The sequence below is a fragment of the Brachionichthys hirsutus genome, chromosome 9 (genome assembly GCF_040956055.1).
Source record: "Brachionichthys hirsutus isolate HB-005 chromosome 9, CSIRO-AGI_Bhir_v1, whole genome shotgun sequence".
NCBI lineage: Eukaryota > Metazoa > Chordata > Actinopteri > Lophiiformes > Brachionichthyidae > Brachionichthys > Brachionichthys hirsutus.
In genome coordinates, this window is record NC_090905.1 from 2197740 (window position 1) to 2211946 (window position 14207).

The following is a 14207-nucleotide window of genomic DNA, read 5'->3' on the forward strand; positions in this document are numbered from 1 at the left end:
ATGCACTGCTAATCAGTATGTCAATCGATGTCAAATATGAATCGAGGTAAACGCTTAGGGTTCGGGGTAGGCCATTGAACCTTGATTAAATGTACATCCAAGTACCAAAGCGTGAAGTGTACCAGTGTTAAATTGATTTATTTAGTAGGCGTGGGACAGCGAGGCCATAATTTCTGCTCAAATGAATAACGGTGGAAAATGACAAGAAAGAACTGCAGCATAACTCGTCCTCTGAAATAACCTGAGCACATTATTGTTACATTATTTGAAATTCCAATACTAGAGGGATGTTTTGCTTGAGGCTCTCGCGTGTACTTTTGAAAATGATTTCATCCATTGGCCTCTTGTAGCTGATTGAACCTAAATGAGCCTGCAGCATGAATTGCCCACAGAGTTCTGCTTGTGCGACTGCAGCAATGCATGTTGGTTAGAAATAAGGGACCCTGATAAAAGTCATGTGAGGTTTGATCTCTTTGAGCCGATCCTCAGCGGCTTGGGTCTCATTGCAAGAAGGGTTCCTAATTCGTCCGCTACTCTCTTCAGCGATGCGACGACCCGCTCAGTCTGTTATTCTAATTCACTCCGCCCCCCCCCCTCTCCGCCTCGCCACACTGCTGATGGAGCAGGAAACCGCTGTGGCCTGCGGTGTGAGAAAGCCAGTCAGTGAAAGACAATCGGTTTTATGGCTACACTTTGGGGGCACGCTGTCAAGAAATATTACAACCAGGAGAGCAGAGCAGACTTCAGCGCTGTGACTTCCAACTATGCCTAAACGACACATTTAGAGATGTGTTTGGATATGTGGAAATAAACACTGGAATTGAAACCTTCAAAAGAATTAAATCAAGTTAGTGCTAACACTTGTTTTATTAATGTTTCATGTATATTCAATGTTATTCCCTTAAATTACTCTCACCAGGTATTTACCATCAAACAATGGCAAAGAAGTAGAACGCTAGCTTCAAACGACACAGTCCCAAATCATCTCAAAGTTTTTGGTTTTTTTCATATCCTGCGATTCTTGTTTGCATTCAGGGTCACAGAGGCCTGCTTGGAAAAGTTGGAATCAATGGACTTCCAGGTCTGAGGGGAGAAATAGGACTTCCTGGACTACCTGGAGAAAGAGGACCACCTGGCCCAAAGGTAGAGACAAACGACGGCAATAAATGTTGACCGAATGTGTCCTCAGACTGTTGCTGCGTGTCATGACAGAATTTCCGAAGGAACATTTTCCGAAGTTTCATTAACTTTTTCCATTTCTGAACTTTCCGGAATTAGGGAGAACCGGGACTGCCAGGGGACAGGGGAGCGTCGGGAAAGAAAGGCGTGGAGGGGGCTACAGGTGACCAAGGCAGGATAGGTGACACAGGATCCAAAGGACAACCAGTGAGTGTCTGTAGCCATATTCGATTGATTTTAGAATATATGGGCCTTCAACAGACATTTCAAGGGTCTCTGCAGACCTGAAAATGAATAAACAAACTGTACTGTAACTGTGTAATACAAATATTCTTCCTTTTTTCCTGTAACGTGCGCACATACTCATTGTTCAAATGAACGTGTTCAGATTCAGAATTCTTTATTAATCCCAAAGGGTGATTGTTAAAACTTCTTCTGCTGTGCTTTTTTTTTGTAGGGGCAATATGGAAATCAGGGGCTGGTTGGTTTGCAGGGATTTCCAGGCCCAATGGTAAGAGATTGAGAAGCGAACCAACTGTAAAATTGTGAGTGAAAAAAGAAAAGAAAGAAATGTCATAAAAGTACCGGTAGATGGGATACAATTTTTAAATCGTCCCACAGTATACTGTACAGAGATTAATGAGAATTATTTCATTCTTTCATTCAAACAGGGGCCAAATGGCGATGTGGGATTCAGAGGTTTCCCTGGCCCTAAAGGCCCAATGGGTTCCCTGGTAAGTTCAATAAAAAAGGGAGGCAGTAAAGGCAACATATTTCTTTGTTCAGGTCTACTACTGGGTCAGAAGGAATGCAGGGTTCAGAATATCTTTCACACACAGCTGTGTAACCAACCCCTCATGAAGATATATCAGGATGTAGAATAACTTTTGGTTGGCCTGAAATCGTATTCATTTTTCACAGGGATTCGCTGGACCTGTGGGCCCTGAAGGAATGATGGGTCCAATGGGAAAACCTGTAGGTTCCAGTGTCTGTGTGTGTAATCATGCATGTACTGTATGGATGCAGAATACAGAGATGCATACTTTATGTATTCATGTTGCTACTTTCATTTTCCACAGGGACACAGGGGTCCAATGGGAATCAGAGGTGAAATGGTAAGATCTTGTTCTATGTAATTGCTGCCGTCTGTTTGTCCGTCCACCTGTTAGCAAGATAACTGTCTGTCCGGATCTGGATGAAATTTCGAAATCAAGAAATGTTGGGAATGTTACCAGGATGCTATGATCCACATCACCATGTGGATGGTGTAAATACGATTAGAAGGGGAACGGGCTGCTCGGCGGAGGTCTGCGCTCTCTGAGTGCTTTTCTAGTTGATTACATAATCATGATTTTTAACACACATAATTGCATGCGGATATATCATCGGAATACATATTCTAAATCATTAAAGCCTCAGTCCTGAAAATTTCTATCCAGGGAAATCACTGCTAATTATCTCGGGCGCCGCCTCAAAGCATTTTGCGGCTGTCAAAATAAAAAGCTACCGCAGATGGCGAAGGCTGTATTTAAAGACGCATGAAAGCGAGCCGAGGTTCAGCTGGAGTTCGGTTTGTGTGACTGTCCTGAGGAGACGTCAGATTGCTGTGCCTGTGCCTAAAAAGTCAAATATGCATCATGTCTACGGTCATTCTCTCACACTCCCAGGGGCCTCAAGGACCGCAGGGAAGTCCAGGACCCAGAGTAAGTGTTACCAACGCTGTTATTTGGTCAGTCCAGACTTCTTCTCTAGTGTCATACTCACACATCTCCCTATAATAACAGGTTTGAGCGTAGATGTGTAGATTCTAATCCAGGGGTGGGCTATTTTTGACTCATGGGCCACAATAGGTTCTAAAATTTGGCAGCGGGGCTGGGCCATAAACAGATGGATGGAGTGTTTTGTGTGAACTAATATAAAGCCATTACATGAAGCAATTACATGAAAGGATTTGGGAAAAGGTCAAATGAATGAGGTTTAATTATAATTAAATTAAAGAGCCCAACGGGCCATATATGGCCGTATTGTCCAAGCCAAGCCAGTCGGTATAAGAATGCAGTCCCAGTCTGTGTTGCGTGCGCCATGTGCAAACTGAAAAATCAGGACAATGTCTGGATTGTAAATATATTTTCTGCACTAGATATTAGAGAAAAAGCAGACAAACTGAACCACTAATGAGATATTGTCTCTCCTCGTCGTTCATGATCTCTCATTTTCCCCACCTTAGGGACCTCCTGGCGCTCCGGGTCCAACAGTAAGTGCTTCATATCACTCTTGAAGACAATCGGACAAGATGATATAGAAGACAAAAGCCCTGCTTAAATGATCATATAATAGATATGTTTACAGGGTAACTTGTCTAGATCTTGTGTAATCATATAAAAAATTGTATTATATTTCTGCATTTTCCGTCCTAAAGTAACTCTATAGCTGGAGGGCATTCCTGTTACACCGCTGTTTGTTCTTGACAGCCAAACATTGTGTTTCTTGACAAGAAATCAAGATGTGACGGAACCAGAAAAATTATTTTTATTTACTTGTTTGCTAAAGAACAGTTCAAAAAGCGCCTCCCCTGCAATTTTGTTCAATAGTGCTGGTTATAGAGGTCGATGATTAAACTTTGAGAGAAACCATCCTCACTTTCATGACCTGTGGATGAAGTGAAGCTTCCTGTTGTCTGAATCACCTTTTGCCGTTCTAATAATTCTAAGAACCCAGAAAAGCAACCCTATGCCCGATCTTATCACCGATTATGTGATGCTCGTAGTGTTTATGCTGAGTGGAATGTGCTCTTCACCCTCGCACTGCCGACAGGAATGTGGAGATTTATTGATAAAAGACTACTTTTACTGTTTTCCCTCCGTTATTAAAGTTTATTTTTATCTTGTATAAGTTTTCTCTATAAACGAGATGAAGCTGCTGTGTTTTCTATAGCCCGTGAACAAGCCTCATATTACAATCTTTCAGTTAAATTCTGAAATCCGCTAGACACAGATTCTGTTATCGTTTCATTAAACTGGATATGCTGATTTTGAATCCACAGAGGCAGATATACGATGACTCAGAAGACTACAGTCTCTCCGACTCTAATGCGGCCCACATGACAGAGGTATGGCACCAGTACGCTTGATGAATGGACTGGGAGATATATTTAGTCATTAAAAAGATTGGATTCAGACTGCGTGCAATCAGAGGAAGATCCGAACCAAAAGCTCCTCACAGATTCTGTGTCGGTTTTTTGTCACTGCAAAGAAGGCACTTGACATTTAACAATCTCGTACTTTCCGGGTGTCAAACAGAGTTTCCTGAACACAGAGATGAACCTGCCATATCAGAATATGGAGATACGTAAGACTCTCCATTACTTAAGCAGTGTGATTGAGAGCATCAAAAAACCTCTGGGCACACGTGAGAACCCGGCTCGCGTCTGCAAAGATCTCATTGACTGTCATCACAAGCTCAAAGATGGTGAGAGTCTCACCAGTACGGGCCATACATATATATATGTACACGTTTACATAAAGATAAATACTTGGCATCATGTTTCCTCTTTGATTTGGTATCTTCAGGTTGGTTCTGGATCGATCCAAACATGGGCTGCACTTCTGATGCCTTCAAGGCCTTCTGTAACTTTACTGCAAGGGGGCAGACCTGCTTACATCCGGTGGCCTCTAATAAGGTAACACAGGAGTGGCTAAACATGTAAGGTTGTTGATAAGCAAAGGACTTTTTGAAACCCTTCTTTCTTGACGTTGCCGGGTTTGTGTCATGATTTGGATAGTGAGGACAGAAATATGCTGCATCAATTCTCCGTACTGAATTTGTTTTTACCACGCTAGACTTGGGAGGAGGTTGTGTTGTCACTTGTTTGAGCATATATAATAAAGGCCTGTAGATGGAACTCATGTTTCTGCCTTCCAACCACAGATGGTGTTTGGCGTAGGAAAGGTCCAAATGAAGTTTCTCCATCTGCTGAGCACCGAGGCCAGCCACAGCATCAAAGTCCACTGCCTGATCCATCCTCCCGACAGCACCTCGGATGGCTACAGCTCTACCAGATCCACAGATCATGAGGAGAGCACCACGCTTCGGTTTCGTGGCTGGAACAAACAGATGTTTGAGAAAGACACACTACCTGAAACCCATGTGCTTCAAGACGAGTGCAAGGTGACGAACACTAGACAGATGCAGTTTGTTCCTGGAAATGAACATGAATGAATGAAATGTGCATATTTTATCATCAAATCTGTAATATTCAAACTTTTTATTTCTTCTTCTCAATCCACCCTCTTTGCAGATCCAAGATGGCAGCTGGCACCAGTCACATTTTTTCTTCCATACTCAGGACAGTCGTCAGCTGCCTATTGTAGATATACAGGAGTCCCCTTCAGCGCAGACCAACAGTCAGTGGCATCTAGAAATTGGTCCGGTCTGCTTCCTCTGACATCAACACCATACTGTTATGTAACTTATTTCCATGAACTGCTAAAAATAAAGGCAACTGTAAAGAAACAAACAGGTGCCTACCAAAGAATGAGCGTCCATCAGGGTTCTTCATGTAAACCTTTAGTTGGACATGTCGGAGCAAGAAAATGTTTGTTTTAAGGCAGATCTACATGGAAGAACTTGATCTCCGTGGAACCTGCAGGTTAAGATGGCCAAAGGAGAGCAATGTATAACAATATTCATCATGAATTGTTAAAAGTGTGTTTTGTTGATATTTAGGTTGGCTGTACATGGACAGATAGTACTCCGTGAAGCAGCAGCCTTTCCAGAATTGCCAACACACACCTCACACTCACCCGTTATCCTCAAACAAACCCAGACCTTCCTAAGCAGAGGCCTAAACCGAAGGAGCGTGCCAGGCCTCTACATAGGAGCACTGTCTACGTAAAGGTTTTCATGCGTGCAATAGCATGTGGATAATGTGTGGCTGCTTTAAATATTTCATTTTCTGTCTTCGTCCTGCCCATTTGGACCTGTGCATCTGCACAGATGGTGCTCTACCTCTACCTGCCCATTTGATTTCTATGCTAGTTGCTTATGTCATTTTTTTAATGATTTTTTTTGTCTTTGTGTTGTATGTACCGGTTACATAAATGTTTGTAATGTTGTATACTTATGTTGATTTGGTCATTTCTAATTTATGAACCAGTTTTTGATACACTTGTTTTGCTTTTCCTTCTACATGTTAGGTTCTTCAAGGGAAACCTATCACTGGTGCTACAGCAGATAATGAGTCATCACCGAGTTTTTACATTTCCTGTGTATATGTTGACAGCATACTGTATGTTTATTTATATCCTTTTTGGTTTTGTTCACATAATGGTACCGCAAAACTCTCAGAGAACTATTTGGTCAATCACAACTCAGTCTAAATATATATTTATGTTTAAATGGTGTGTTTGTGTGTTCACACATGTGACTGTAAGCTTATTGCACTGTTACTTCAGTTCAATCAATGGTGGTTCAGGTGAACTGGTAGCTGCATAAGGTCAGAGTCAGGATACACAGAAAACACAGTCATCATATTAAGTTATATTATCTTGAACAAAGTGTAATTATATGGCATCTTTGGAAGATATGTCTGGATGCAAATATGTAAATAATGAATAAGATGACAAATAAATGGAACATTTTATCCACAAATGCTTCGGTATTTCTGTTTAATTCAGACAGAACGTTTGGATAGCTGATTGAATATAGTGTCTCTCACATACACACACAGACCTGTAGGAACTAATGTCATCCTATCATACACTTAACCAGATAAAATTGCAAATACTGTGTAAATTATGAATTTCTACACTAACAGCTACATTAATATCGTATTTTTTTTTAAATTAGAATTATTGCTGATGTTAGACGCAAACGTCACAGGAGGCTCTTGTAGTTCTTATACACTAACGCTTGGAGGCGCCAACGGGAGGATTTCCAAACGGAAGTTAACCCCGCGTGAGAGGCCGGCGCCGGAAGAGAGTTTGTTTTGGTGCCGTGTTCACGTGTGCGCCGGTACAGCGCATACATCTTGTAAACTGCTTTAATATTTCCAACTAGAAACATGATGTCATCCGTGGAAAGCGAAGGGAAAAACGGCGGAATGGAAGAAGGGATGAAAGGAACCAAAAGAAAGATCTCTCTTTCAAAGTAAGAGTTTATACGGACCGTAAGTCAAATCAGAAACAAGTCGCTAGCTTTGCTAACGCGCTACACGAGTCCCTTTTGAATCGTGTCGAAGTTTTGGCGTTCAGACAATAGCAATAAAACACTGCGAAACGCTCTGAGGTTTAACTAAAAGGGTAGCAACTCACATATCCCGTAATAAAACTACAATACCTTATATTTTCCTCTTTATGGTTTCCGGCCAAGTGCCACAAATGTGTATTTTCTTTATCCTTTGAAGAATGTGCTTCTCGATCCACATTAGTGCTGGTTAAGCTGTACAACTACCCATAGTTTTATGTGCAGTGCTTACGCGCTCTCTGTCCTGCAGATGTGGTATTTGTGGATCAGAGGAGTCCAAGTACAGATGTCCGACCTGTCTTACCCATTCCTGCAGGTAAGATTAGTTTGCACGCAATGCATTTATTTAACTGGCAAAGACGCGGCACCAAGGCTTCCCTAAAGGGAAAATAATAAAAAGGATGAGAAATGCATGGATTTTAAGTTAAGTTCTTAAGTGTTTTTGACACCCCAGATGCTCATGAAAACTATGAATTATGTAGCGTGAGATTAGATCCAGGTGGAATGGGGACAGGAAAAAGACACGGCTTATGTCATCTTTCAGTACATATTATGCGTATTGGAAGAATTTAAGGATAGTGGCAGTAAAACGGAGATAAAGAGGGCGGTATATCTACGATTGACTGTTGTGGAGTGGGTAGTTTTGTGTAGTTCTTTTTCTCCCTTGTCCTTTGCTAATTTTATAATTTTAAGCATCCATGCTGCTAAAATTACAGTGAGATCACATAAATAATAGGATTCCTGTCGGTGAGTTGATTTTCCCATCTGCTGTTTTTCCTCTGAGATCATTTTTCATGGAGCATAAAAACCATATTCCATCTGTGTCTGATATTGTGAATAAAACCCTCCCCCCAAAGAACGGATTCTGTATTTTATGATGAAAAAAACAGGAATCTAAGAATTATCTCAAAACATTCTGTTGTATCGTTGTGTTTATGATGTTTATTTTTATTGGCTTGACTTTCATTCAAGTCCAGTAACATGATGGTAGGTCCAACGGTCCGTGGCCTATTCCCTAAATTCTGCCGATGCTGAAGCATTTATAGCTTCAACTTTGTGCTGAATGGTTGAAGCCTGCACCTGAACATTTCATCAAGCTTTATCAAGGAGCGCTTTCCCATTTCTCTCATGTTTGCTTGTTTTCTTTGGGTAACATTCAGCATTCCTTTAAGATTGTGTTTTCAGACTTCTCCTTCGGCCCTGGATAATTAGCCGTCCATCAACAAGTGTTTAAAAGTTTGCCTTTGCATTCGTATTTGTACTTGTCCACATAATGAGAGGCCTCATTCACACTCTCAGAGAACTGGGGTTATCGCTGTAACCTATGGTTTTATGATTGATTATTTTTCTTAATTTGTTTTACATCAATTTATTGCTGATCCAGACGTCCTATTGTTTTGGAATTGTCTTCCTCTGTTGAGCAGAGCTGCTGTCCTTGGATAACAGCTGTTGAATTTTGTGTTGTCTGTTTCTTTCTCCTGTCCCGGAAAGCTGAAATGTTGCCAAAGCAAATTATTTTAGAAAATGAAGTGTTACCTAACGACCTGTTCCTGCATATTCCCCAGTTTACAGTGCGTTAAGAAACACAAGAAAGATTCTGGATGCAGTGGCGTTAGGAATAAGACCGCCTTTGTGTCCGTCTCACAGTTTGATGAAATGGCGCTTCTCAGCGGTGAGCATCTTCTTTACTCGTTTCCATGACTGAAAACAGTAAAGTTCCTTTAGGGGCGTTTATTCTGAAGCAGTCTTTACAGATTAGAAGGTTATTGTCCTCGCATGTTTGGTGATATTTAGGTATTTTCATACCACGTTTTTCCCTTGCGTGTTCTTTAGACTACAGGTTCCTGGAGGACACGGGACGTTTTGCTGACGGCACTACCAGAGACGGTCTCATCCGGACTCCTCGCATGACGATGAAAGTATGTCCTCGATTGATGCTTAATGCTGAATGCATAGAGTTCGACTTCAAGTAACGCAGGACTGCATTTATTTCTTATTTCATTCACAATCTAATAATGCAGTAGCGTAGTTGTATTTTGTGCTGCTGAGTAGCTACAGAGTAAGACCAAAGTAAAGATATTGAAGTAAGTGTTTTCAAATGTATAATTTTAGCCTCCGAATGCAACATTGATTCCAAAACAGTTGGGACATGTAAAAATGTCTATAAGCACAGGATACAATTATTTACAGGTAATTACATGGAGAACAAGCATAAGGCACTGAGCGTTGAAACTGATTTGCATTCACGGAAAATATACACACATATCAATGATCCATTGTTAGATCATCAATACATCTCATACCGAAGGTGAAAACATTAAAAACTTAGCTTGTCATTCCGGAAGCAGCATCATCTCAATGTTTTTGTCTTTACTTGCGTAATGTGCGGCTTTAGTTATGTAATGCTTGGTGAGCCTTCACCTGCACAATTACTACCACAAGTGACATTGGATAGCATTGCTTAATGCTTGCTGTTTAAAGGCAGTGAATGCTTCAGTGGGCACCTATCGATCAAAACAATGAGGCTTATTCTCAGAAAGAGATAAAGGTTTGGGACATGATGAGTTTTGAGGTTTGGATTTCCACGAGAACATTACAAGGGCAGTAAGAGATCATTACTCATGTGGCCCTACCTCTAATAAAATCTCCTTTATTGTCCTTTGCTATCTTCCAATCTGATCTCAAAAATAGGAGCTGCAGGGGGGGAAAAAAAGTACCCTCTGAAAAAGTAAGAGGGCATTTTATTATAGCAAAGACACCTCCCGGCACCACCCACTGACTTTTCCACCGAACTGAAATTCCTGCAAGTTTGTGGTCTCACCAAATATTTTTAAGGGTAAGATTAGAAGACCTCCGTTACATCCTGTACCAACAACCAGCTGTACTGACTCAACTATGCTGCTGTGAGATCTCTATTAAAAACCTTTAAAAGTTATTCCGATCGCTCTAATAAATCTAGAGGCTTTCACACCGAATAAACTAGCCCGGATTTGGCCGTGCTCCCATCACTTCTGTTACACAATTTAATCTGTGACTGGGCTTTCCTCTCATCCCTTCTTCTTTTTTTCTAGGCGAAGAAGCTTGCAGCCAGTGCCAGAAAGATGTGCATCACGTTGAAGTTCCTTCCTGTCACATTTACTAGGAGCAGAGAAAACTCCACCACGTTCCTTAGAAGGTACGAATGAACTTATTAAAAGCAATGCATTTTGACTTTTGGTGCTCAGATCACAAATTATTTAGTTTTTAGCTAAGACTCCACGCATAACTTTAACAACTCATACTGAACACTTGCTCTGCTTTTAGCAAACAATTGTGAGATGAAGAAGGCGGTAATGAAATGTGTTATTGATCGTGTTACTCTCACACATCACCAACAGCAGAAGATAACAGGACACCAGATCCGTTTGTGTTTCCATCTCTGCACCGCTTCCTGGAAACGTTTCCAGACATATTGAGATCAAAGTCTTCATGGTTTTCTAGGAACGTGAAGTTCTGTGTAATCTGGACCAAAATAGACTTGGTGATGTTTTACTTTACCACAGGATGGCACTCTTGTTAAGCCCTAACAGCAGTGGTATCAAGTAGGGGTGCACCGATTGCAATTTTCTGGCCGATCACTGATTTTTTAAAAGTCCTGACCTGCCGATACCGATTTTTTAATTAACTGAAAAAAATATATTTCAATGTTCCAATCTTATTTTACTGAAAACAAACAACATTTGCGCAGCAGATTACCCTGCAGACCTGAAAAATAAAGTGCACTGCAGTATTGTGCTTTTACAAATAAAAGGAAATGACAACCTAAACAACCAATGTTTCAGTTCAGTCTGTTTGCAGACAGGCATTGATTTGAGTAACGCTTTGCTCGGGTTTACTGCCGTGTTTGTCACGCCTGGCATCTCTTCCCCGCCTTGGACGACCTCGTTGTACGTATTCTCCCACTTCTTTTGGGTCCTGCCACTAATCGCTCTGTAGGAAGAGGGGAAAATGGTTTATGAAGTTTTATAAGCCTGAAGTGCCCAGGGACAACAATGTGTGCTGATTTGGACTGCCACTAAAAGAACCCTTAGCCGGTCCATCCAGCTGTTTTCTATGTCATTGCTTTCTCTTTCACCGCCCTCTTTTCCATCACAAACGTCTCCTCCTGATCCGTTGTATCCGTCTCTGTCTTCTTGCGAGCGTAGAGTTAAATGAACCTTGTTAGGTTGTAGTAGAACAACGACCTACAACCCCACACTGCCATTTCCAACTGGCAAAAAATGTTCGTTAAGCGAGACTAGAATCTATCAGGTTTTGTTGTTTAAGATTGAACACTTAGGGGGAGGGGGGGGGGTGTCCTAAATTCCCAAGACTGGTTAAACAAAAGATACAGGAATAACATTTATGCCTAGGTCCGATAAAGAATCTTTGGCCGGCTGTGTGGCCATATTTCTTCGTTTAGTCTTTCAGCGGTGTCCCGTTCGCAAGCCAGCGGACGGCTACAAGGGACGGGATGAAAGGTATACAGTAAATCGTGAGGGTTCAAGGGAGCGCGTACTTCATAACGCACCAAGTACATAATATAAAAAGCAGATGTGTGAGCAGTGCGACTGCAGCTGGTTAGCGACACAGTCATGCTGTGCACTCGTGCTGCCAAGGAGGGATCATTACTGGCAGACAGCTGACTAGAGGGCTTTCATGCCTGGCAATGGGGTGTGTGCGTGTGTGTGTGTGTGTGTGTGTTTCAATGTGAACGTATGCATGTCTGCTAGCATGTAGATATTTGTATGCAAAACAATGAGCATGCAACTGATTTCTTTTCACCTTTCTTCCGTGGCTAAGCTAAAAAACAAGGCATAAACCGAAATGAGCGGCTAAAAGTTGCCGGCTGCCTCTCTGTATACTTGCCCTTGGAGGGTAAGTATATAATAGCTGGCATTTGGCAGAACATTGGGAGTAGCTGTGTTGGGCAGGGATTATGTTTTCTACAGCCTCTGCCTGGCATAGCAATGCATTTTCCTCATAGGCAGTTTGAGTGGACTTGACAACACAGTGCAACCGGGGATAATAACATATTTCTCTAATAACTTCAGATAATTAGTAATAAGAGCGGTTGTGGATTTATTCCATGTATGTCAGCTTGACATACGTTGGGAATCGGCTCCCTGGTGTGGAGAAGGCCTGCCGGTAATCTTTTTCCTGGTATCGATAAGCGATGAAGGGCAGGGATCTCTGAAATTGATTACGTCTTAATGACATAGTAAGAGATTCATAATCTTCAGCAAAAAAGATTCCCTAGCATGTCAGCGCAGAGGTATATTGGAAACACTGTTGTTCCGCACAAAGGGCTCAAAGTGCAGTTTTAGGTTGTCAAACCTCCGTGAAGTTATCTGGAATGCATCAGTATTTTGCATTAACATGATAAATCCTCCGTTTTACTGCAGTTTTCTTTCAAGCTGTATAGGAAAAGAACACACATTTTTGTGCATTCTGCAAAAACGGAAGATAAAGATCAAGACATCATGGTTGGACCTTCTTTTTTTCAACCAGCAAATTCTCAATCCATCGAAAGGTGTGTGTATATATATATATATATATATATATATATGTACACCTTTTATATATATAAAATGATATGTATATATTTATTTCATTTTTTAGCTGTAGATGCTCAGTTTTTTCTTTTATTGAAAACAAACAGGTACTTTCTTATGACTGCCACCTAATGGTTCAATCTACTTCCTGTTGACGGATACGCTGAACATTGTGTGACCTTTTAGTGTGACTCCTCTTATTCAAAGATCCGTAGCCCTTATCCAATGATAATTATTTACTGAATTCATTTGGCTTTTTGCCTTGCTCAACGGGGTTGGTTGCTGAAATTGCCATGTTATGTTCTCAGTTATCACAATTATCCCCTGCTGAGAAGGTGTCGGAGAAAAATATGTGACAAAAGCTCGCAATGAAAAACAAGATTATAGCAATTAATGATATCATGTGGGTCAGTTGCATCACAGATTCCAGGAAATTTAAGTGGTGCCTAAAATACTGCACGGGTTGTATGAATGCACGAATGGATTCAAGCAAATGGAGGCGTGATTCGCGGTGGATTTCTTTGCACGCTGAGGTGCTGTCTGGATATTAAGCTTAAGTGAAACAATCTACAACGGCTTCAGTCAAGTCATTTTTCCGAATCCAGAAGACAACTTTCTGGCCGCCATCGGTTTCTAACCGCTGCTGTGATGCAAAGCAGAGTCTGCGCTGGCTGCCATCTGAGGCGAGCAAGCAGATTAATCAGTGTTGCAAACATCGATCATGTAGCTGCAGCTGGGTACATGAAATTACAAGCTGAAAATTCTGCAGAAAAAGTGAGCGTGCATCAGCGCCAAAGAATAAAAGGTCAGCGTGCGTCATCTTTGGTTAACTACATTTTAATTATTAGGTTCTTACGTGCCAGCTGATGACGGGATGCAAAATGTCCATGCATGTCTGATTTTATGTAGAAGTAGTAAGAATTTCTGTGCAACACAAACATCTCTCAACGTTCCTTCTTTTACACCATGTTTTCTAGTCCATCTATGAATGAATGAATGAATATATTTATTAGATAGAATGTTAGAGTACAAGTACAGTCACACAGAAGCATGTATTACAGTACAAATAAAGTCAAACATCCTGTCTAAGAGGAGCATTTCAAAAAAGCCCTTGCGGTCTTTCCGTTGAAAGTCCTTCGTACAGCTAAGCTCTAAGGAGCCTATCAACTCCACAGAGCTCAACTGCTGACTCGTCTTTTTCCTTGCATATGC

General features: G+C 41.3%; 1 long non-coding RNA gene across 1 annotated transcript; it reads left to right on the plus strand.

The window, feature by feature from the left end:
• Positions 1-1672: 1672 nt before the first annotated feature.
• Positions 1673-2273, plus strand: LOC137899624 (uncharacterized). The gene is made up of 4 exons (XR_011105647.1): positions 1673-1690; positions 1851-1913; positions 2101-2154; positions 2259-2273. It is a non-coding gene; the product is annotated as an uncharacterized lncRNA (long non-coding RNA).
• Positions 2274-14207: the final 11934 nt, after the last annotated feature.